The sequence below is a fragment of the Schistocerca serialis genome, chromosome 1 (assembly GCF_023864345.2).
Source record: "Schistocerca serialis cubense isolate TAMUIC-IGC-003099 chromosome 1, iqSchSeri2.2, whole genome shotgun sequence".
Lineage (NCBI taxonomy): Eukaryota > Metazoa > Arthropoda > Insecta > Orthoptera > Acrididae > Schistocerca > Schistocerca serialis.
Genome location: NC_064638.1, coordinates 248,844,255 through 248,868,054, shown reverse-complemented (window position 1 = coordinate 248,868,054; position 23,800 = coordinate 248,844,255). Strand labels below are relative to the sequence as shown.

Below are 23,800 nucleotides of genomic sequence, written 5' to 3'. Positions count from 1 at the left end.
ACTGGATTTTATCTTTCAACTTCATAACTAGGTCGTCAATACCGTAAATTAAATAAAGTAAGTGATAGACCACTACCTTGTTGAACACCTTGGTTTACTGAAGTTTCATTCGACATTTTTTAACCTCTACTTACAACTTTTTTCGTATTGACGTATAGACTATTTATGGCGTTAAAAACTGTTTAGAAAAAAACTTTTCTTTCTAATATTTTCCACAAAGGGGTCTTTTTACCTTATTAAAGGCTTTCTCGCAATCAATAGCCATGTGCCATAAAGCAAATCTCCGACGTTTTTGAGTAATTTGTATTATATTATCATTACAAGAAACGTCGCTTTCTGACACCTTACTGTTCTTATTAAAGTCCGTCAGCGATAGTTTGTAACCTTTAATTAAGCGTATTCCTATAAATTTTATATATTGCGTTCAGTAAACTTATTCCACTATTAATTCCTGTGTCTTCCTTATTGCTTTCCTTAAATACAGAAATAACTTTAGTTGTGTTCCTTTCTTCATGTATACAACAGTTCTTCCTACATACGATTAAAAAATGGATAAAGCAAAATTCTAAATTGATTCCTCCATATTTGATTAATTCAACATTAATTCCTTCTAGACCAGTAGCTTCTCTATTTCTTATTACATTTGGTGCTGCTTTTAATTCTTTTATGTCTTTTTGATGTGCAGAGTTATTATCAGTTTTTGTATAATAACTTTCTTGACTATCTTCATCCAACCATAAATTCCATAATGTTGTCCCCAATTATTTTCTGTTACTATATTAATGTTTGCAGTATCTTTCTCCATTTCATTAATGTGTCTCTAAGTTTAAACGCTATATTTTTTCTTCAGTGAATATCATGTTCAATATTAGCGACATAGTAATAAATCTTTTTCATGATTCACTATGGTATCTTTTTATTATTTTTTATTTTCTTTCGTTTCTGTTTATATATTTCCCAATTTAGTTTTGCATGCAAATGTCGGAACGGGAAATCACCTGACAACCGAAAACCAGAACGAATTTCCACTCTCAGCGGAGTGTGTGCTGATTTGAAACTTCCTGGTAGTTTAAGATTCTGCTCCAGCACGAGATTCAAACCTGGGACCTTAACTCAAAAGGGGAGAAGTCCTATATCGACTGGGCTATCGCAGAACGACTCATGCACCCCCCCCCCCTCCCATCCCTCTATCTCGGCAGACAACTTGCCCTTAGGAGGTAAAGTTCGAATCCTGGTCCAGTACGGAGTTTGAAACACCTGGGATTTTTAACTTTCTAATAATTGCTAAATGTCCTCTTCCCTTTGTCCTACTACCAGTTCAACTGTTGTTTGCTGACAATAAGTATGATCCAAAATGGGTTCGATCTTGAAGAGCCAGCTCAACCCTAAGGGAAACCACAAATTCTGTAGATCATTTATTTAGATCAAACCTCAGTGAGAGTCCAGAGGATACTAAATTTGTAGTGCTCGTTTGACCACATTTAAATTCATTTATTCCGTAATAAACGGTTCAAATGGCTCTAAGCACTATGGGACTCAGGTAATCAGTCCCCTCGACTTATAACTACGTAAACCTAACTAACCTAACGACATCACAAACACCCATGCCCGAGGCAGGATTCGAACCTGCGTCCGTCGCAGCAGCGCGGTTCCGGACTGAAGCTCCTAAAACCGCTCGGCCACAGATGCCGGCGTAATAAACGGACGTTAGGGCTGTTGCAAGGTTATCATGAACACACCCAACTCAGTTTGTATCTGAACTAGTCCTTGTTTTTAACTAAAGGTGTGCGTGATACTAGACTTTCCCTATTTTTGAAAAATGTGTGACGCCAAGCACTTAATGTGCTGCGCGGTGCATGTGATTGAAACTTCGACAGAACCCGCTTCTAAACCCTCACACAGCTGAAATAAATTTCCTGATAACAACAGAAATTTATCAAACATTGTATAGCAACCTCTTAGCATGACCACTCTTCTCTTCGCTGACGATGCAGCTGTTCCAAACACCTCTGAAATCGACCTGCAAATGTCGATTCGCCTTCTCGTGTAGCACGCCATAGGCTACAACTACGAAATGTGAGAAACAAAGCTGAAATATTTGTGGCGTCATTACCACAGTCCGACTTCATTACGCCTGCAGACCTGTGCTGTTTGCGCTGTGGTGTGCTGATATTCGAAGTTCGGAAACATACCTGTCTATTTAGACAATAAACAATTAAAACTATAGTATAGCTATGTGAAAGCAAAACAGTGACTTCTAAAAAATAAGTTTAAAAAAAAAAGAAAATCGTTGTATTCCATTGCAGTGTTATTATAGATTCGAATCTATGTCTTGCTTATGTTGAAGTCTGCAGTGAGTTCGCTGATGATCATGTGACGGAACCCCAATTTTTCCAGTTATCGTTGTAACTGCAGGAGAAGAATAACTATCTGAAGCATAGTATTGTCTCTGCTCTCCCGGTGAGTTTCTCTTATGAATTTCTGTTACTCATGCCTGTGTCCCATAACAGCCCTCATTGACGTATTTTGGATCACACACATTTGTCGTATAAAATTTTCCACTTGCGAATATAACGACACAGTTCTTCGTTATATATTGACAATCTTTCACTGCTTTGTGTTGTTGCCATCACTTCTGTTGTAATTATTTCTCATGCGAATTCGAAGTTTCATCACTGGTTTTTAATGCGCTATTTTTCATTGGCTACAAAATAATTAATCATCAATCCATTGTATATGGCACTTTTTTGTGCTTAAAGGATCTGTAATCAGCTAGAAGTTGGCTAAAACTAAGGAACTACCTTATAAATTGAATGTGGAACGTGCCTACTCTTCGTGCTGACTAAGTTCAAATATATTTATGTATCTGCATAGCTTAGCTGTCGTCCGACTCAGTAATTAAACAAAATATAATGTAACATGAACAAGAAAATATATGACAGCTGTTTGGATGTAATTAGTGGATAAAAGTTCCAAGATTTTTGAAATATCAATGTAGCTAGAGTAGCATTTTCAATTTACAAAATTTAACGATTTTACATAACCTACAAAATTACAAAAAACAGTCACATCCGAAAAAGTGTCTTCAGAGGAGAAACACATATTCGTATTATCAAGTATACTTTTGATTGCATTCAAAGTAAAACTGTTAGACTAATTACAGTCTGACGCTGTATTATTAGGCTCGTCCGGAGATTACGTCTTCTAAGCGGAACAACACTAATAATCATTTGCTGTGTAAACTTCCCAATCGTAATATCTGCTTACTGCTCCTCCTTTAAAGTAAAACATTATTGCTACAACCGATACTGCAAAGTCTGTATTCACCTAACGTAACAAGTAACTTTTCCCAAATACAAGAATGAAAAATATTTTATGTATGGCCACTTGGTGAGAAATTGGTATGTGTACTACAGCGTATTATACTCTGCACAGCCAGTAACTCCAAAAGATAATTACTTGGAGGAGAAATAAAATATTTGTCTTCAATTTACGTGAACAACAGATGCAGGTTTTCTTTAACGATGTTGACGAAAATGAGATGTCCTGTGTAAAAAAGGAACATGTTACATTATATTTGAATGTACGTTTTCTTTGCGATTCATTTACTTAATAAGCAAACTGCTCATTCAGAATATTGTTTCTGCTTATGCTAGTCCTTTCCCATTTTGCTTACACGACTCAGCATGAATCTCTGTTGATGCGTATGTTTGTGCTTCGAGTGGATGTTTAGATCATATTTCAGTTCATGCAGATTTTCTACAAATTGCTGTATAGCTTATCACATTATTGCTTCATTTGTAAGTAGAAATCGTTGCCATTACCAGTAGTAGTCAGAAGAATGTCAAGTTCTGTATGTATTCATCTTATCTTCGATTGTATTGTTCGAAACTTATCATTCATGTACTTAGTCGTTTTTGGATGCTAGAGTTTTCGGCTTCTTTTACGGTTTAACAACGAAAACTGTCAAGACATTTTCGTCAGTTTTTCATTCTGCTGGATCCAGAGAAGGCTGGTCATAAAAAAAATCGTAGATGTGGTGTATATGTGCAAGCAAACAAAAGATTACAATGTCAGAGAAACTGGGTATTTATTCAAGAGAAAGAGATTCACTAACTGAGTAAGTCAATAACACGTTGGTTCACTTCCGGCCCTTACGCAAGCTGTTATTAGGCTTGGTACTGATTAATAGTGTTGTTGCATGCCGTCCTTAGGGATATAGTGCCAAATTCTGTCCAATTGGCGCGTTAGACCGTCAAAATAGCGAGCCTGTTAAAGAGCTCCTGCTCATAATACCTTCAAACGTTCTCTTGTGGGAAGAGATCCGGCGTTCTTGCTAGCCAAGGTAGGGTGTGGTGGCGGGCATGATCTTGCTGAAATGTAAGTTCAGGACGGATTGTCATGAAAGGCAACAAAACGGCGGATAGAACATCGTCGATGTACCGCTGTGCTTAAGGGTGCCAAGGATGAGGGTTGTGCTATGCATGAGATGACCCACTAGTCCACCACTCGTGTTTGCCTGCCGTTAGGCAGGCGACAGTCGGGTTAGTATGTCATCGCTGTCTGGGGTGTCTCCAGGCAATTCTACTCCAGGCACTTCGACTGGAGTAGAATTGTTATTGAGTGCCGCTTAGAATTGAGCACCGATGACCAACGAAGACGAGTCTTGACAGGCCCTGCAGAGTGGTGGGACACCAACTTGAATGTCGACAACGAGGTCAGGGACACCATTTCATTTCATTGCAGGGCGCAATTGTTTGTCATCCGCTGCACTCTTATAGCACAGCGGTATGTTTACGATATTCTTCGCATCACCTTGTTGTCCCTCATGGGGAAGCCATGGCGTGCTTACGTTTCAGCAAGATAATGTGCTTGCGCTCACTGCGAGAGTTTTATTGTTTCTCCTTGTGCTTGCCAGTACCTACTGTGGCCAGCAAGGTCGCCAGATCTCTCACCAGCTGAGAATTACGGCGTCTGGGGCAGTATGGGCCGTCTCCTCCAACCAGCTCCCCAAGTGGACAGAATTTGGCACGATATCCTTCAGGAGGACATCCAACAAATTTATCAATCAATGCCAAGCCGAATTACTACTTGCATAAGGGCCCGAGGTCGACCAGTACATTATTTATTTGCTCAATTTGTGAAGCTCTCTCTCTTCAATAAATCATCCAATTTTTCTGATATTGTATTCTTTTGCTTGTACTTGTACATCCCATCTACAGATTTCCTTTCCATTCCTTCGTGGTGCGTCGTTTTTCTTGGAGTGAACAGCGATGCGGCTGGCGTTGCTGCAGGAACAGCTCAGTATAGTGTCCAGTAAACCCACACACGAGGTGCATACCGGCCAACTCCTTATCAGTAAACCGATGCACATTGTTAAAGTACTACTGACACGGCCGGAAAAACAAACACAAAACGGGACCGGGAATGCACGCTTGAGGGAGAAATGGGCATTACTGTAGTCAGCAGCAAGCAACATGAGTCAATTTAACAAGTTAGATTCCAAATGAAACACAGAGTGCATACCGTTGACTTAACTGTTGTGCAGATATTTTCATTCTAAAAATAAATGGAAGTAAGACGTCACATGAAATGCAACCACTCTATTACGAACCAACGGAGAACTTCGATGCATCAATACACATTCAATAAGTAATGCAATAAATTTCTTTTCTCGGTCAGTTTCGGTTGAAAAAATACAGAATTTGTTGTGGGACTTCGCAGAATATCCCCGCTTCAGCCCCTATAGCTTCATGAAGTTCCGACTGGTGGCGTCTTTATATGGAGCCTTCCAAATGGCTTCTGAAAGGGAGTGCGTTCCAAGCAGAGAATTGTCATTGAGTTTCTATTGGTGGTAAACCAGAGCAGGTATGTGCAGAATGCCTACGGAGACCTGCCAATGAACAAAAGCACGGTGAGTCATCATTACAACAAGATCGCGCAAACCTGCCCGATCTCCCGTGTGCCGACCACCCGCACACAACTCTGACTCCTGCAATGTTGAAATGAGTGGACACTCTCATTCGAGGTGCTCAACGGATCCCAATGAAGCACAACGCTGCACAACTGAACATGTCTGTTGGTAGTGCTAACAGACTCGCCCACCACTTGGGGTACGCAAAGGTATTCTGCTGGGTTCCTCGCCACCTAACAGACCATTAAGGGCAACGAAGAACCATCTGTCCGGAATTGATTGCGTATTACGAGGCTGATCATGACAATTTTTTATTGCACATCGTCCCAGGCGATGGAACAGCGAACCAGAAACACAACGGCAATCCACGGAGTGGCGCCCCACCAGTTCTCCTCCGAAGAAAATGTTCAGAGCCACACCCTCAGCCGGTGATGTCATGGCGACGGTCTTCTTGGGCTCTGAAGGGATTTTTCTGTTTACAGTCATCCCTCGTGGTGCAACGATAAACTCTGAACTGTGTTGTGCTACCCACACAAAACTGAAGAAATGACTTCAACGTGTTCGTCGACACAGAAGTGCAAAGGAACATCTCCTTCTCCAAAACAATACAATGCCTCACACAAGTCTGCACACGCGAGAGGAGGTCACAAAACGTCATTGGACTGTTCTTCTTCATCCACCCTACAGCTTGGATCTCGCACTTTTGGACTTCCATCTGTTTGGCCCAATGAAGGATGCACTCCGCAGGATGCAGTACGTGGATGATGGGGATGTCATTGATGCAGCAAGACGTTGGCCCTGACATCGACCAGTGGAGTGGTACAGGGTGACACACGGGAGACGGACGGTTTTTAATGAAATAATACTCAGTCAACTTTAAAATTAATGCATGTTTATTTACACAAAATCAAAGCTCATTATTTGCCATTTTAGTTAACTAAGTTATTTGTGAAAAATAATGTCGTCAAGGTGATGTCCATCATTTCGAATGCAGGACTCAAGTCTCTCCTCAAAATCCACCATCACACGGACTAAAATCTCTGCAGGGATGGCAGCAATCTCTTGAATGATTGCATTTTTCAACTCGTCCAAATTTCGTGGTTTGTGGTTATAGACACAGTTCTTAAGGTGCCCCCACAGAAAAAAGTCACATACTGACAAGTCGGGAGACCTGGGAGGCCAAGGAACATTGCCAAAACGTGAGATAATCCGGCCAGGAAACATGTGGCTAAGAAGTGTCATTCAAGTGTTTGCAGTGTGCGATGTTGCCCCATCCTGCTGGAACCAAACGCGCTTTGAAGGGATTCGTCGTCTTATTAGTTCTGGTTTCAAGAATGTTTCAAGCATACGAATGTAACGAACCGAATTAACAGTTTTTTGTCCCCGTTCTCTTAAAAAAAAGGTCCAATAATGCCAAAAGAGCCAAGAGTACACCAGACTGTTACTTTTTCTGAGTGTAGAGGATGCTGGTGGATAATGTGTGGAACTCTGGAGCCCAGTAACGTAGGTTTTGCTTATTCACGGTCCCGTTTAAATGAAAATGAGCTTCATCGCTCATCAATAAAATTTCATTTTCATTCGATCCCAAAATCACTTGCATTCTGTAAGCGAAGTCTTCTCATACAGCAAAATCAGTTTCCTTAAGTTGTTGGACAATGGGAATTTTGTAGGGATGGAATTTTAATTCTTTATGCAAAATTCGTCTAACCGATTCACGATTGATTCGTAACTCAACTAGCATGAAGTCTAGCTGACCGTCCTGGTCTTCTGACTGCCGCTTGCCTTATCCTTTGAATATTTTCTGGTGTCGTTACTCTGCGTCTCGGGCCAGGATACTTCTTATCCAGTATGTTTCCAGTTGATCTGAAGTTTTCCACCCATCTGACGATTGTGTTACGGCTCGGAACAGCTCCATGTCTATCGACATTAAAACGCGCACGAAACAATCGCTGCGTAGCAGTAATAGACTCACCACTTTTCACGAAACACTCGATGTTGCAAGTCCCACTGCTCCATAGTGACTGAGTAAATGAAATGGTGTCTTGTTTGGATCAGAACTATCCTCACCACGACCACCTCCGGCCACCGCGCCCTCAGTACTACGCAGTTCAAAACCGTCAAAATCAAATGGTTCAAATGGTTCTGAGCACTATGGGACTTAACATCTGTGGTCATCAGTCCCCTACAACTTAGAACTACTTAAACCTAACTAACCTAAGGACATCACACACATCCATGCCCGAGGCAGGATTCGAACCTGCGACCGTAGCAGTCGCGCGGTTCCGGTCAAAACCGTCCGTCTCCCGTGTGTCACCCTGTACTATGCAGGCACACAGGCCCTTCCTATCAGGTGGCGTAAGGCCGTCGCATTGAACGGAGAGTATATTGAAAAATAGTCTTCTGTAGTCGAAAGAGTGGGAAATGTACGGTGTACTGGATTCCTGAGAAAAACCTACTCGTTTTCAGAAAAAAAAATGTGTTGCATTACTTACTGAAAGCCTCTCGTACCAAAACACACAGAAAATAACCGTGAACGGCCTCCAAAAGTTTGTCGGCCAAGTTCGCGTTCGCCATGTATACTGCAAGCTAATGCTCGCCTGGGGTGCTTGGAGGCTTAGAGCCGTGTGGTTGTAAAAGTCCATATGATACAAGGCGGGGCAGAGCAACACGAGCCGAAGGGAATCCCCTAACGCTGACGCGTAAAAGTTAATGGCGCTCATCTGAGCGCGTAAAATCACGTGATACTATGCACAAGTCGAGACTGTAGTTGAAATGTTTTCACGTGAGGATTCCTGGCAAGGCCTATAATTAAAGACACCGGTAACTGGCCTAATTATAGCCACTAAATCATTATTGGAGAGACAAATGAAAACCTCAAATGTCACTGAGTATTCGAAGTCATGCGATAGTTAACAAAACAAGCAGTAAATTTATGAGAAGCGTGAGTAGCGAGAACATGGAGTACCTGAAGAGCTCGTTAGGTGAGTCAGATTGCTGTACCAGAACACGAAGAGCTGGATACAGTCAGTTGTCGGATTGTCTGACGACTTCCCTATTACTGTGGGAGTTTATCAGAGATCTGCTCTCTCACCGCTCCTGCTTATCACCGTCATGGATACCGTCATAAGAAATTTGCAGGAAACCTCATCCTGGACGTTACTGTATCCTTATGATGTGCTACTGGCCAGTGAAGATAAGAACGATCTTCAACTTCAAGTCCAAGCCTGGAACGACCGCTTTGCAGATGTAGGACTACGACTCAATCTGTTGAAAATATATTACCTTTCCACAGATTTAAATGACTCTATAACCATTACAAACAATGGTGATGACCTCCCAACACCAAGTACTTTTAAGTACCTGGGCTCGACAGTTGCTGCCGATGTAAATTTCAGTGCGTGGCTCAAATAGCTTTCTGTTACTGGAGTACTATGTGACAAGAAAATTCCAAACAGGCTCAGATCAAAAGTACACCGATCGGTAATCCGTCCAGTTGCACTGTATGGGGCTGAATGTTGGCCTTCAACAAAGGAACTAGAGCAAAGACTTGCTGTTATGGAGACTAAAATGCTTAGGTGGACGACGGGATTAACATTGCGTGACCACATCACAAATAATGAAGTTCGCAGGCTACACGGTGTTGCACTTATACAAAATGAGAGAAAGCCGCCCACGTTGGTACGGGCATGCCCTTAGAGCAGACGAGACGACAGTGGTAAATACTAGTTTCAACCTAAATGTAAATGGGAAACGGCCAGCAGGACGACCAAGGCAGCGATGACTTGACACCCTGCATGAAGACCAAGATCTCAGGCCTTCACCCTGATGCACAAGATCGCAAGAAGAGCTATAAGGAGCCAAAACAACGGACCCCGCCAGCACGTGGGACAAACCCTAAGGAATAATAATAATAATAAGAAGAAGAAGAAGATGGTATGAAGCTACTGACGGTCAGTATAGGTCTGGATAGTTAGTAAGTGGTTCCTTTCGAATGTAAATTCGGGTTCAGGTGGCTGCTGAGTTGGGTTGTTTGGGGGAAGAGACCAGACAGCGAGGTCATCGGTCTCATCGGATTAGGGAAAGACGGGGACGGAAGTCGGCCGTGCCATTTCAAAGGAACCATCCCGGCATTTGCCTGGAGCGATTTAGGGAAATTACGGAAAACGTAAATCAGGATGGCCGGACGCGGGATTGAACCGTCGTCCTCCCGAAAGCAGGTGGCTGCTGATATTAAAATATAACGTCAGAAACGTTAATATTATTCTTTTCTTTTCAAGTGCATGAGGCACCTTACACTGCGACAATCGCTCTTGTCCAGAGATATTGTGGTACAGGTTCGACAACCAGCAACTGCAGTGTGGGCAAAATAGAACTGGTCCAGGAAATGTTTAATGATCCTTCAGGTAGGCAACCCACCTTACAATATCCACAAGATGGGTTGCCTATATTGAGGTGCACTTAAAATTTTCCTCTGCAGCGCCGTATAATACACTGTCCAGTCACATTAACGTGGTCACCTGTCAATAGCCAGAGTAACCAACTTTTTCCGGTTTGGTCCGCTGTGAGACGTGCAGTAAGAGAGTCACTGTAGTTCCGGAAAGTACCGACACGTATGTGGATCGCTACCGACTCCAGTGCTATGGCCAGCAACTCTAGGTTTCTCGGTTGACGATTCATGGAGCGAACAGCCCGATCGAGGCGTTCTGACAGAATCTGGCGGTCTCATAGATTATCGGTTAGGTCTGAATCCGGGCAGTTCGTTGGCTAGGGGAGCACGTCTACTGCGAGCTGTGTGGCACACTGAATTATCCTGCTGGGAGATGTCATCGCGCCGAGCAAAAACAAACTGCATGTAGGGGTGGACATGGTCCACAAGGATAGATTCATGCTTGTGTCGGTCCATTGTCACTTCCAGACTGACGATATCACCCAAGGGACGCCGAGAAAACATTCCCCAGACTATAACGCTCTCTCCTCTGACCTGTAATGTTTCAACGGTTGTTGCAGGATTTTTGTTTTCAAAAGTTTCAGGCCGATGGAGCATAACGTGTGGTTCATTTGAAAACGCCACCTGCCGCCACCCAGAGGACGTCCAGATGTGGTATTGGTGTGCAAATTCCAGCTTTCATCGCTGATGAACTGCAGTCAACATGGGTGCACGAACCAGGCGCCTGCTGCTGAGGCTCATACGCAGAAACGTTGGCTGAAAGGTCGTTGAGGAGATACTGTTTGTTCCGGCGTAACATCAAGGGCCGGCACGTCGGCGTGGAACGTAACGGCAGAGAAGGCTGTGAGACGACGTCAGCCAGTAGTACCCTGACTAGGACCGCACCACGACGGGTGTGGCCTCTGTCCGAAGAGTATATAATCGCCGCTCCTGCCAGCCTCGGCGGCACTAGAAGAGTGGCACTAGAAGACAGGCACTAGAAGAGTCGCACATGAAGAGCCGAACTAGAAAACGAGCTGTGGCTTTTGGATTCTATTATTTATTTGCATGGAAATTGTATATAGCGAAGGACATTGATTACTTGCATGTCGCCAATTTCTTGCGACGCGTCATTGTAGAAACGCAAGTTACATATTGTCAATTCAATTAGTACGAAGGTTGTCCAGAAAGTAAGTTCCGATCGGTCGCGAAATAGAAACCACTGGGAAAATCCGGTAAAGCTTCGCACAGATGTGTTGGGCAGTGTCTCTAGCATGCCCGTCGATCGTGTCGCGTCGCTCTTTTCAGTTTTGAGTGAACAGTGAGAACATAAAGATGTGTAGGGAATAGCGCCTCCCGCCAAGTGTGAGGGGCTGGTTAGAGATTTCGCCTGCGTCATGCAGCCCACATGACACAACTGTCGAGCTGTTCCTTCTTCATGACAATTCTCGGTCGCACACTCTAGGGGCAATGAAGACGCTCCTGCAGCGTTTCCGATGACAACTGTTTGGTCACCCACAATACAGTCCGTAATTGGCTCCCCCTGAGTCCCATCTCTGCTCACAAGAACCGCTGGCTTTGAAGACAAAAATTTTTCACAGACAACGAGCTGCAGATCAGTGCAGATAACTGGCCGAAAGCACAGGAGGCTGCTTTCTACGACGAGGGTATTGGAAAGTTGGTACAACACTACGACAAAACTCGAAGTTGGAGCGGCAACTATGTAGAGAAGTAGGTGGAAGGTGTACCTACTTGTTGCAATTAAAACGTTTCTGGTTTTCACTGTGGTTTCCATTTTGCGACCGATCGGAACTTACTTTCTGGACAAACCTCGTATAATATCCAGTAATATGAGTTGATTGTATGTTGTCTAGTTATCCGAGTGAACACAGTCCTAGGCACCCTATATTACAGGAGAGGGCAGGATTACACACTGTTGATAGCCACTGGGTTCACCTGGGCGGTCAATTAATCAATATTTGCATGTCTGTTCGCCTTTACACATCTCCGCAGCCCTCGTTCCCCTCTGTCATCTATGACCGGTGGAGCACGACAATTGCCTCGGCGCCGAATTTGGATAGCTCTATTTTGCCATTCACGCAGAAAACCGACGGCAGGCAAACAATTTAGAAACTTAGCCGTTTCGAAAATGCTTCCACCCTTGGTCCGAAAGCCAATGATCATGGCCTTTTGGAGGTCAGGTAAATCGTCCCGTTACCGCATTACGAGGACGATTGCACTGTTTTCCACGTCACGGGGACACGGTTTGTGAGGTGTCTGAGAAAAGTAATGAGACTGAATTTTTTTACCTACCCCGTTCAACGTAGGTACCTTCGGCAGCTATATACTGCGGAGACGTTGTTGCCAGTCTTGGTTGTAGTGCTGAAAGGCTTAGACTGCTAGGGCCTTTAACAATTGGATCACATTGTTTTGAATGTTCTACAGAGTCCCAAAATAACGTCCTTCTAAAATATTTTTCAATTTTGGAAAAAGAAAAAGTCACAAAGACTCAGATTAGGTGAAAATGGCCCCGTGTAACAACAGAAATACCTTCTGAAATCAATTCCGTGATGGAAGTGGCAGTGTGACATGGGCATTACAGTGATGCAGCATCCACTTGTCTGCAGTCACAGTAAATTTGATGTACGGTGAAAGTGTTTACAGACCAGCCGTCGTCCATATTGTTAAACGTCGGTCTATTCTCGTAAGAGCACACACACGTTGGACGTTTTCGTCGGTTTTCGAAGTTAAAGGTGTCCCTGAGCGAGATTCATATTCAATGTGTTCTCGGGCTTCCAAAAATGATATGTACTAGCGAAAAACTTATTATCTTGATAATGAATGTTCGCCATAGGCCTCTTCCAAGTTTTAAAAGACCACACTCGCGATTTCCCCAAGTTTAACACAAAACTTGATTGCATACGATTGCTCTAAATACCACTGTTCCATTTTCGTAACTTACAGTAAAAACGGAACGTCACTGATGGCGCCCTAATAGATCACTTGATGGCCGTAAGATGCTGAAACTCGACTGAGCATCTGTATGCGATGAACACACTAGAGATGTAGATAAAATATCGATGTATTGATATTTTTTCGAAAAGCATCGTCACTTTTTATTGTGCTTCTTACATCCACTAACCATTGTATCGATATACTTTGCCAATTACTGTAATATCGGTATATCTATATGTGCATAGCAACGTCGAATGCCGATATTTTTATTTTATATTACATTATATTTTTTCACTATTTCTGGTAAATACTTAAAGTCGTTCTTTTGAAATTGTGATAAAACATAATTTTACTTTCACTGTGTGAAAAAGTCTTAATATCTTTTGAACTTTCATCACGTCCAATCTTTCTCTTTGACTGTATGAAGCAAGTATATGTGCCACAAAATAAGCAGTCCGATTGTACTGGGGGATAGCGGTGTGAATGGAATAACAAGATTTCCGATGTCAAGCTATAGTATTGTGCTATTGTTTCATATCGGCGTTCTTCAAAAACGAAATTGAAGAACAAAAATTAAAATGACAAGATTGGTCCATACGGCGGCCGGAGAGGTGTGAGGAGAAATGCTGAAGTAATCGGCGCTCGGCGCTACCAACAGAAACTGCAAACTTTTAGCTTCACCACGCAATTTTGACACTACAACTGCTAGGTCGTTGGTGTTGGCAGAATTGAAAAACAGGGAAATCGACATGAAGTGTTCCGGACAAATTCGATATGGGTCGAAACCGAACGACGGATCCATCTATCACATACATATAGTTACCACTGTAGTCAAGCATGAAAGTGCTTCGTTTTCCTTTCAATTCTTGCGCTAAGGGGAATAGGCTGACTGCTACCTCGTTGATGTACAGAATATTTAATAATAAATCAATACTTAAACATACTCTAAAAAGGGCAGTATGTATTAAAAATGCAGCCGATATTTATATACACAGTTAGTCGATACTTGATGAATCGATATATGAATACATTCCCGACGTATCGAAGCTGACACCGATGTTTCCCAAATATCGATACATCGGATTCCATATATTTTTAAAAATCCTGGAACACACCCAACACGTGTAGCACAACACAGCATTGCCGACCGCTCGCAGTGTTGTCAGTCGCATTAGTTGTCACACACACTCTTCGTGTATACCCTCCACAGCTAACGCTGCTCACCTGCCCTCTCTGAGTGGTTACTGACGTTGACGTCGAACGTAGGCGGCGGTCACATTAACGTGATCGGACCGTGGGCGAGGTGTCACTCCGTGTCGACTCTTCGCAACTCTGTTTAAGGTTACGCTTAAATGACATAATTATAAGCGGCAGCTCGTTACTGGGTATAAAAATGAGAACCTTTAATTTCACGCGGGTAGCAGAAGTCATGCGATGGTTAATGAAGTAGGCGAGTGTCAGCAATATGTCTCGTGGTCTTATCGTGACGTGTTTATCTTCTGCCGTTAGGTCAGACGATAGAAATGCCACTTGCACGCTTAGAGTAGCAGATTGACGGTGACCAACTTTAAACAGAACTTGATTAATTTTCACACACATTTATTAAAATAATAACAAGCATAAAAATTACTTAACTTGGTTCAGGATGCTATTTACAGTTGACCATCTGAAGTTCCTGTGGTATTGGTATGTTAATCGTATTCTCACATATATCTCTGATCCTTGCCGAAAGTGTCTATACATTTATCTTCATGGCTATGTATAGGAATATGGTAATCTTATTAGGCGCAGACTGAAACTTGACTATAGACTGGTACAGAGGAGAAAAGGTTCTACGTTGGCAGCAATCTCATTGGCTGCATTACATATTAATATGCGGATCGGTGGAAGCAGAATTTGGTCCGTCTCTATGGCAGCGCCATCTCGTGGTGCGGAGACGAACGAGTGCTGCGCTTGCACTGTTGTGCTTAGCAGGTCGCGCTCTAGTGGGAAACTTGTGTACGCGCTGACTATGCGGAACTATGTATACAACACAAATCAAGCAGTACAGCTACGAATTGCACCATATGTAGCTAATGTCGCTCACTGTAGGTCACGATACTTAAAAAAATGTTGGCTGTTAAATACTAATTCGTGTTGAGATGGTTACTGCTATCAAAATATAGAGTTGCAAACGCTAATATTTTCCTTCTCGTTTCAAGTGCAGGAGATATACTATGTGACCAAAAGTATCCGGACACCTGACTGAAAATGCCTTACAAGTTCGTGGCGCCCTTCATCGGCAATGCTGGAATTCAATATGGTGTTGGCCCACCCTTAGCCTTGATGAAAACTTTCACTCTCGCAGGCATACGTTCAATCAGATGCTGGAAGGTTTCTCGGGGAGTGGCAGCAAATTCTTCAGGGAGTGCTGCACTGAGGACAGGTATCGATGTCGTTCGGTGAGGCCTGGCACGAAGTCGCCGTTCCAAAACATCCCAAACGTGCTCTATAGGATTCAGGTCAGGACTCTCTGCAGGCCAGTGCATTAAGAAATGTTATTGTCGCGTAACCACTCCGCCACAGGCCGTGCATTATGAACATGTGTTCGATCGTGTTGAAAGGTGCAATCGCCATCACCGAATTGCTCTTTAGCAGTGGGAAGTAATAACGTGTTTAAAACATCAATGTAGGCCTGTGCTGTGATAGTGCCAAGCAAAACAAGGGGTACAAGCCCCCTCCATGAGAAACACGACCACACCATAACACCACCGCCTCCGAATTTTACTGTTGGTACTACACACGCTGGCAGATGACGTTCACCGGGCATTCGCCATACTCACATCCTGCCATCGGATCGCCACATTGTGTACCGTGGTTCGCACACCACACAACGTTTTTCCACTGTTCAGTCGTCCAGTGCTTACGCTCCTTACACCAAGGGAAACGTCGTTTGGCATTTACCTGCGTGATGTGTAGCTTATGAGCAGCCACTGGACCATGAAATCACCACTCGCCTAACTGTCATAGTACTAGCAGTGCATCCTGAGGCAGTCTGGAACTCCTGTCTGATGGTGTGGATAGATGTCTGCCTATTACACGTTACGACCATCTTCAACTGTCGGCGGTCTCTGTTAGTCAACAGACGAGGTCAGCCTGTACGCTTTTGTACTGTACGTCTCCCTTCACGTTTCCACTTCACTGTCACATTGGTAACCGTGGACCTAGGGATGTTTAAGAGTGTGGAAATCTCGCGTACAGACGAATGACACTAGTCACACGCAATCACCTGACCACGTTCGAAGTCCAGAGTTCTACGTAGCGCCCCATTCTGTTATCTTACGATATCTAATGACTACTGACGTCGCTGATATGGAGTACCTGGCAGTAGGTGGCAGCACAGTGCATATAATACGAAAAACGAATGTTTTTGTGGGTGTTCAAACGTTCAAATGTGTGTGAAATCTTATGGGACTTAACTGCTAAGGTCATCAGTCCCTAAGCTTACGTACTACTTAACCTAAATTATCCTAAGGACAAACACACACACCCATGCCCGAGCGAGGACTCGAACCTCCGCCGGGACCAGCCGTACAGTCCATGACTGCAGCGCCTTAGATTTTGTGGGTGTCCGGATACTTTTGATCACATAGTGTACCTTACACTATGGCAGTCACTCTTTTGTAGACAAACTGTGCTACCAGTCGACACCCATTAATTACAATGCAAGTTCACATACCGCGCTAACTGCTATCAAACCGATACTTGTTTTACACACACTCGCACAGACAGCGGTACCATACTACATCCTCAGGCATGGATGTGTGTGTGTGTGTTGTCCATTGCGTAAGTTAGTTCAAGTTAGATTAAGTAGTGTGTAGGCTTAGGGACCGATGACCTCAGCAGTTTAGTCCCATAAGAACTTACCACTAATTTCCAAATTTTCCACACTCGATTCGGAGAGGGAGGATCCCTGACAGGAGCCTGAGAGCGCTAGAAATCCTAATGCCAATTTTTCAGTCGCAAAGTACAAAAGGCCTCCTCCACATTGCACACTGGGAGTAAGCTGTAGATTCCTCTAACTGCGACAACACTGAATCGTTGCCATAGAAATATAATCGAAATCCAGCATGTGTTTGGTCGTTGTAGACGTGTTGTAAGGGGGGCATGTCACTTTGATGTTTGTAAGTTATCGATGTGCACGTCAGAGAGAGAGATAGCATCTTGCTCTATGTGATCAAAAGTATCCGGACACCCCCAAAAACATACGTTTTGCATATGAGATGCATTGTGCTACCACCTACTGCCAGGTACTCCATATCAGCGACCCCAGTTGTCATTAGACATCGTGAGAGAGCTGAATGGGGCGCTCCGCGGAAGTCACGACTTCGAACGTGATCAGGTGATTGGGAGTCATTTGTGTCATTTACCTGTACGCGAGATTTCCATACTCCTAAACATCCCTAGGTCCACTGTTTCCGATGTGATAGTGAAGTGGAAAAGTGAATGGACTCGTATAGCACAAAAGCGTACAGGCCGACTTCGTTAGTTGACTGACAAAGACCGGCGAGAGGTGAAGAGGGTCGATAATGTATAATAGTCAAACATCTATCGAGACCATCACACAGGAATTCCTATCTGCATCAGGTTCCACTGCAAGTACTATGACAATTAGGCGGGAGGCTTGAAAACTTGGATTTCATGGTCGAGCGGCTGCTCATAGGCCATCCATCACGCCGGTAAATGCCAAACGACGCCTCGCTTGGTGTAAGGAGCGTAAACGGTGGACGATTACACAGTGGAAAAACGTTGTGTGGAGTGACGAATCACGGTACACAATGAGGCGATCCAGTGGCAGGGTGTGGGTATGGTGAATGCCCGGTGAACATCATCTGCTAGTGTGTCTAGTGCCAACAGTGAAATTCGGAGGCGTTGGTGTTATTGTGTGGTCATGTTTTTCATGGAGGGAGCTTGCACCCCTTGTTGTTTTGCGTGGCACTATCACATCACATGTCTACATTGATGTTTTAAGCACCTTCTTGCTTCCCACTGTTGAAGGCCAATTCGGGGATGGCGACTGAATCTTTCAACACGATCGTGCACATGTTCATAACGCACGGCCTGTGGCGGAGTGGTTACACGACAGTAACATTTCTTAATGGACTGGCCTGCAGAGAGTCTTGACCTGAAACATATAGAACACGTTTGCAATGTTTTGGAACGGCGACTTCGTGCCAGGCTTCACCGACCGACATCGATACCTCTCCTCAGTGCAGCACTCCGTGAAGAATGGTCTGCCAATCGCCTAGAAACTTTCCAGCACTTAACTGAACGTGTGCCTGTGAGAGTGGAAGGTGTCATCAGGGATAAGGGGGACAACAGCATATTGAATTCCAGCATTACCGATGAAGGGTGCCACGAACTTATAAGACATTTTCAGCTAGGTGTCCTGATGCTTTTGAACACATAGTACATGTTACTGTTAAACAATCTTTAGTTTTGTTGTGGCATTGTATCTGTTAGCTGCAGAAAAATGTATTGTAGAGGACAGCAAAGGCGAATATGATGTAGAAATTGAAAGGTGAAAATAGTATGTAAATTTTGAATAATGTTATTTGTATTTTGAAGAGAAGAAGTTAGAGGTAAGAGTGAAGTACTGCACAGCCAGTTTGTCGGAATGACTATTGTCAGCTAGTTAACTTTGTTCATTTGCTCAGAGCTGAGAGAAAGACCATCCCGCTTTCCTGAGTCATGCATCAACATATTAACTGGTTATGCGGTTTGGATTTTATAGAAACTCTCTGTTAACAGTGTACCATTTTTAAAATATTGTTCACTTTGTTAAGCATAATATTGTTCAGACCAATGTTACGTGTGGCTATCACGGGAAGTTTTACTCTGCCTTATACTTAATTTTGAAATCGTTGCCTTGGAATATCATTTCATAGGAACAGTAACTCTCTCCATCCCACAGTTTAAAGAAGGCTTATCATTATGTATTATCACATCGCACTACGTGGTATGCGACAGTTTCAATAATGTTTGGAAATTTTATTTAAAGAAAACAGAAATCTAGCTTAGCCGATGCCTGTTTGCTCTTTGCTGTTGTGCTTTCGATAAATCTGCAGCAATGTTGTCAAGACGCGAAACAGTGGAAATTTTGATTAGGGCAAGATAATTGTTTCAATCCAAGTGCGCATTTAATATAAAGACAAGCTGTATTCAGATCAGCTACAATTCATTTCAAATTAGGTTCTGTTTAGTCAAAGATTAGCAAATGAGTTTAAGTCCGATAACAGTTTGTGGGTACGTAGACTTTTGATAGTGTGGGAGGTAAATGTGGACTAAATTTCGTACATAAACACAAAGTGGGAACTTACTTTGTGAAGTAGCCGCGCTTCGCGTACTTTGTTGCGAAGATTCTCTCATCGAACGGTCTACAGTTGAGACTGTGGTGCAGCTCACTTTATTGTGATCTTAAATTCTCATGCCATGTGTCACTTGTGCACTTCAGTGTGACTGAAAGAAAAGAGGATCGAAATTGTGGGATGTGCATGGAATCTGTTGTACGATAAAAAAATCTTCCAGCCGTTCTAACAGGTGAACACCCACATAACGCGGAGTAGCGGTGTCCTTAGCATTAACAATGGCCTAATCCACCCTGGGAATCAGCCCATTTAAGTGCTAAATGGTGATTAGTGGATATTTATACTGTTATTCACAAGGAACTTGCGCTTATTTATTCATAAGTGCTACAATGTTGAAGCGGATTTAATGCAAAAGAACATAATGTCGGATAAATCTTTGCGGTGTCTTCGTCACATTTCATCTTTTGAAGAAGGCAGTGTGGATTATACTATTAGTGTTCTCCATTCTCGTAATGCTATACGGAACGCAGTAGCGTTAAGTCTAGGCTCAGTTGGACACAGTACTTTTTTTCTACTGACCAGAAGTACAAGTTATAAGTTATTTTGCTTCCACCGCACAACTTGTTACTTGCATTTACAGAATTTAGATGTGGCTTCTAGACAGACCCCCCCATGAACCATGGACCTTGCCATTGGTGGGGAGGCTTGCGTGCCTCAGCGATACAGATAGCCGTACCGTAGGTGCAACCACAACGGAGGGGTATCTGTTGAGAGGCCAGACAAACGTGTGGTTCCTGAAGAGGGGCAGCAGCCTTTTCAGTAGTTGCAAGGGCAACAGTCTGGATGATTGACTGATCTGGCCTTGTAACAATAACCAAAACGGCCTTGCTGTGCTGGTACTGCGAACGGCTGAAAGCAAGGGGAAACTACAGCCGTAATTTTTCCCGAGGGCATGCAGCTTTACTGTATGATTACATGATGATGGCGTCCTCTTGGGTAAAATATTCCGGAGGTAAAATAGTCCCCCATTCGGATCTCCGGGCGGGGACTACTCAAGAGGATGTCGTTATCAGGAGAAAGAAAATTGGCGTTCTACGGATCGGAGCGTGGAATGTCAGATCCCTTAATCGGGCAGGTAGGTTAGAAAATTTAAAAAGGGAAATGGATAGGTTGAAGTTAGATATAGTGGGAATTAGTGAAGTTCGGTGGCAGGAGGAACAAGACTTCTGGTCAGGTGACTACAGGGTTATAAACACAAAATCAAATAGGGGTAATGCAGGAGTAGGTTTAATAATGAATAGGAAAATAGGAATGCGGGTAAGTTACTACAAACAGCATAGTGAACGCATTATTGTGGCCAAGATAGATACGAAGCCCACACCTACTACAGTAGTACAAGTTTATATGCCAACTAGCTCTGCAGATGACGAAGAAATTGAAGAAATGTATGATGAAATAAAAGAAATTATTCAGATTGTGAAGGGAGACGAAAATTTAATAGTCATGGGTGACTGGAATTCGAGTGTAGGAAAAGGGAGAGAAGGAAACATAGTAGGTGAATATGGATTGGGGGACAGAAATGAAAGAGGAAGCCGCCTGGTAGAATTTTGCACAGAGCACAACATAATCATAGCTAACACTTGGTTTAAGAATCATGAAAGAAGGTTGTATACATGGAAGAACCCTGGAGATACTAAAAGGTATCAGATAGATTATATAATGGTAAGACAGAGATTTAGGAACCAGGTTTTAAATTGTAAGACATTTCCAGGGGCAGATGTGGACTCTGACCACAATCTATTGGTTATGACCTGTAGATTAAAACTGAAGAAACTGCAAAAAGGTGGGAATTTAAGGAGATGGGACCTGGATAAACTAAAAGAACCAGAGGTTGTACAGAGATTCAGGGAGAGCATAAGGGAACAATTGACAGGAATGGGGGAAATAAATACAGTAGAAGAAGAATGGGTAGCTTTGAGGGATGAAGTAGTGACAGAAGCAGAGGATCAAGTAGGTAAAAAGACGAGGGCTAGTAGAAATCCTTGGGTAACAGAAGAAATATTGAATTTAATTGATGAAAGGAGAAAATATAAAAATGCAGTAAGTGAAACAGGTAAAAAGGAATACAAACGTCTCAAAAATGAGATCGACAGGAAGTGCAAAATGGCTAAGCAGGGATGGCTAGAGGACAAATGTAAGGATGTAGAGGCCTATCTCACTAGGGGTAAGATAGATACCGCCTACAGGAAAAATAAAGAGACCTTTGGAGATAAGAGAACGACTTGTATGAATATCAAGAGCTCAGATGGAAACCCAGTTCTAAGCAAAGAAGGGAAAGCAGAAAGGTGGAAGGAGTATATAGAGGGTCTATACAAGGGCGATGTACTTGAGGACAATATTATGGAAATGGAAGAGGATGTAGATGAAGATGAAATGGGAGATATGATACTGCGTGAAGAGTTTGACAGAGCACTGAAAGACCTGAATCGAAACAAGGCCCCCGGAGTAGACAATATTCCATTGGAACTACTGACGGCCGTGGGAGAGCCAGTCCTGACAAAACTCTACCATCTGGTGAGCAAGATGTATGAAACAGGCGAAATACCCTCAGACTTCAAGAAGAATATAATAATTCCAATCCCAAAGAAAGCGGGTGTTGACAGATGTGAAAATTACCGAACTATCAGCTTAATAAGTCACAGCTGCAAAATACTAACACGAATTCTTTACAGACGAATGGAAAAACTAGTAGTAGCCAACCTCGGGGAAGATCAGTTTGGATTCCGTAGAAACACTGGAACACGTGAGGCAATACTGACCTTACGACTTATCTTAGAAGAAAGATTAAGGAAAGGCAAACCTACGTTTCTAGCATTTGTAGACTTAGAGAAAGCTTTTGACAATGTTGACTGGAATACTCTCTTTCAAATTCTAAAGGTGGCAGGGGTAAAATACAGGGAGCGAAAGGCTATTTACAATTTGTACAGAGACCAGATGGCAGTTATAAGAGTCGAGGGGCATGAAAGGGAAGCAGTGGTTGGGAAGGGAGTAAGACAGGGTTGTAGCCTCTCCCCGATGTTGTTCAATCTGTATATTGAGCAAGCAGTAAAGGAAACAAAAGAAAAATTCGGAGTAGGTATTAAAATTCATGGAGAAGAAATAAAAACTTTGAGGTTCGCTGATGACATTGTAATTCTGTCAGAGACAGCAAAGGACTTGGAAGAGCAGTTGAATGGAATGGACAGTGTCTTGAAAGGAGGATATAAGATGAACATCAACAAAAGCAAAACAAGGATAATGGAATGTAGTCTAATTAAGTCGGGTGATGCTGAGGGAATTAGATTAGGAATTGAGGCACTTAAAGTAGTAAAGGAGTTTTGCTATTTGGGGAGCAAAATAACTGATGATGGTCGAAGTAGAGAGGATATAAAATGTAGGCTGGCAATGGCAAGGAAAGCGTTTCTGAAGAAGAGAAATTTGTTAACATCCAGTATTGATTTAAGTGTCAGGAAGTCATTTCTGAAAGTATTCGTATGGAGTGTAGCCATGTATGGAAGTGAAACATGGACGATAAATAGTTTGGACAAGAAGAGAATAGAAGCTTTCGAAATGTGGTGCTACAGAAGAATGCTAAAGATTAGATGGGTAGATAACATAACTAATGAGGAAGTATTGAATAGGATTGGGGAGAAGAGAAGTTTGTGGCACAACTTGACCAGAAGAAGGGATCGGTTGGTAGGACATGTTCTGAGGCATCAAGGGATCACCAATTTAGTATTGGAGGGCAGCGTGGAGGGTAAAAATCGTAGAGGGAGACCAAGAGATGAATACACTAAGCAGATTCAGAAGGATGTAGGTTGCAGTAGGTACTGGGAGATGAAAAAGCTTGTACAGGATAGAGTAGCATGGAGAGCTGCATCAAACCAGTCTCAGGACTGAAGACCACAACAACAACAATTCTAGACAGAAACTCTAACGTGAAAGTTTTATTTGCGCAATCGCAGTTTTTTGTTGGCATTGTATTCTCTAGATCCCTATTACGCTTATTAAATAATCACGTTGTGAACGCCAATCCCGTCTCCTTTTATTTCTCTCTATTTATACTCCCATCTTTTGGTTAGCATCTATTGCGCAGTAGTGTCTACTTCTTTATAGGAT

The 23,800-nt window shown here is 43.0% G+C and overlaps 1 protein-coding gene across 1 annotated transcript in view; it reads right to left on the bottom strand.

Annotated features, from left to right (window-relative positions):
- LOC126457240 (tachykinin-like peptides receptor 86C) overlaps positions 1 to 23,800 on the bottom strand; it is a 1,093,631-nt gene that overhangs the window by 17,346 nt on the left and 1,052,485 nt on the right. The gene's annotated exons all lie outside the window — the stretch shown is intronic.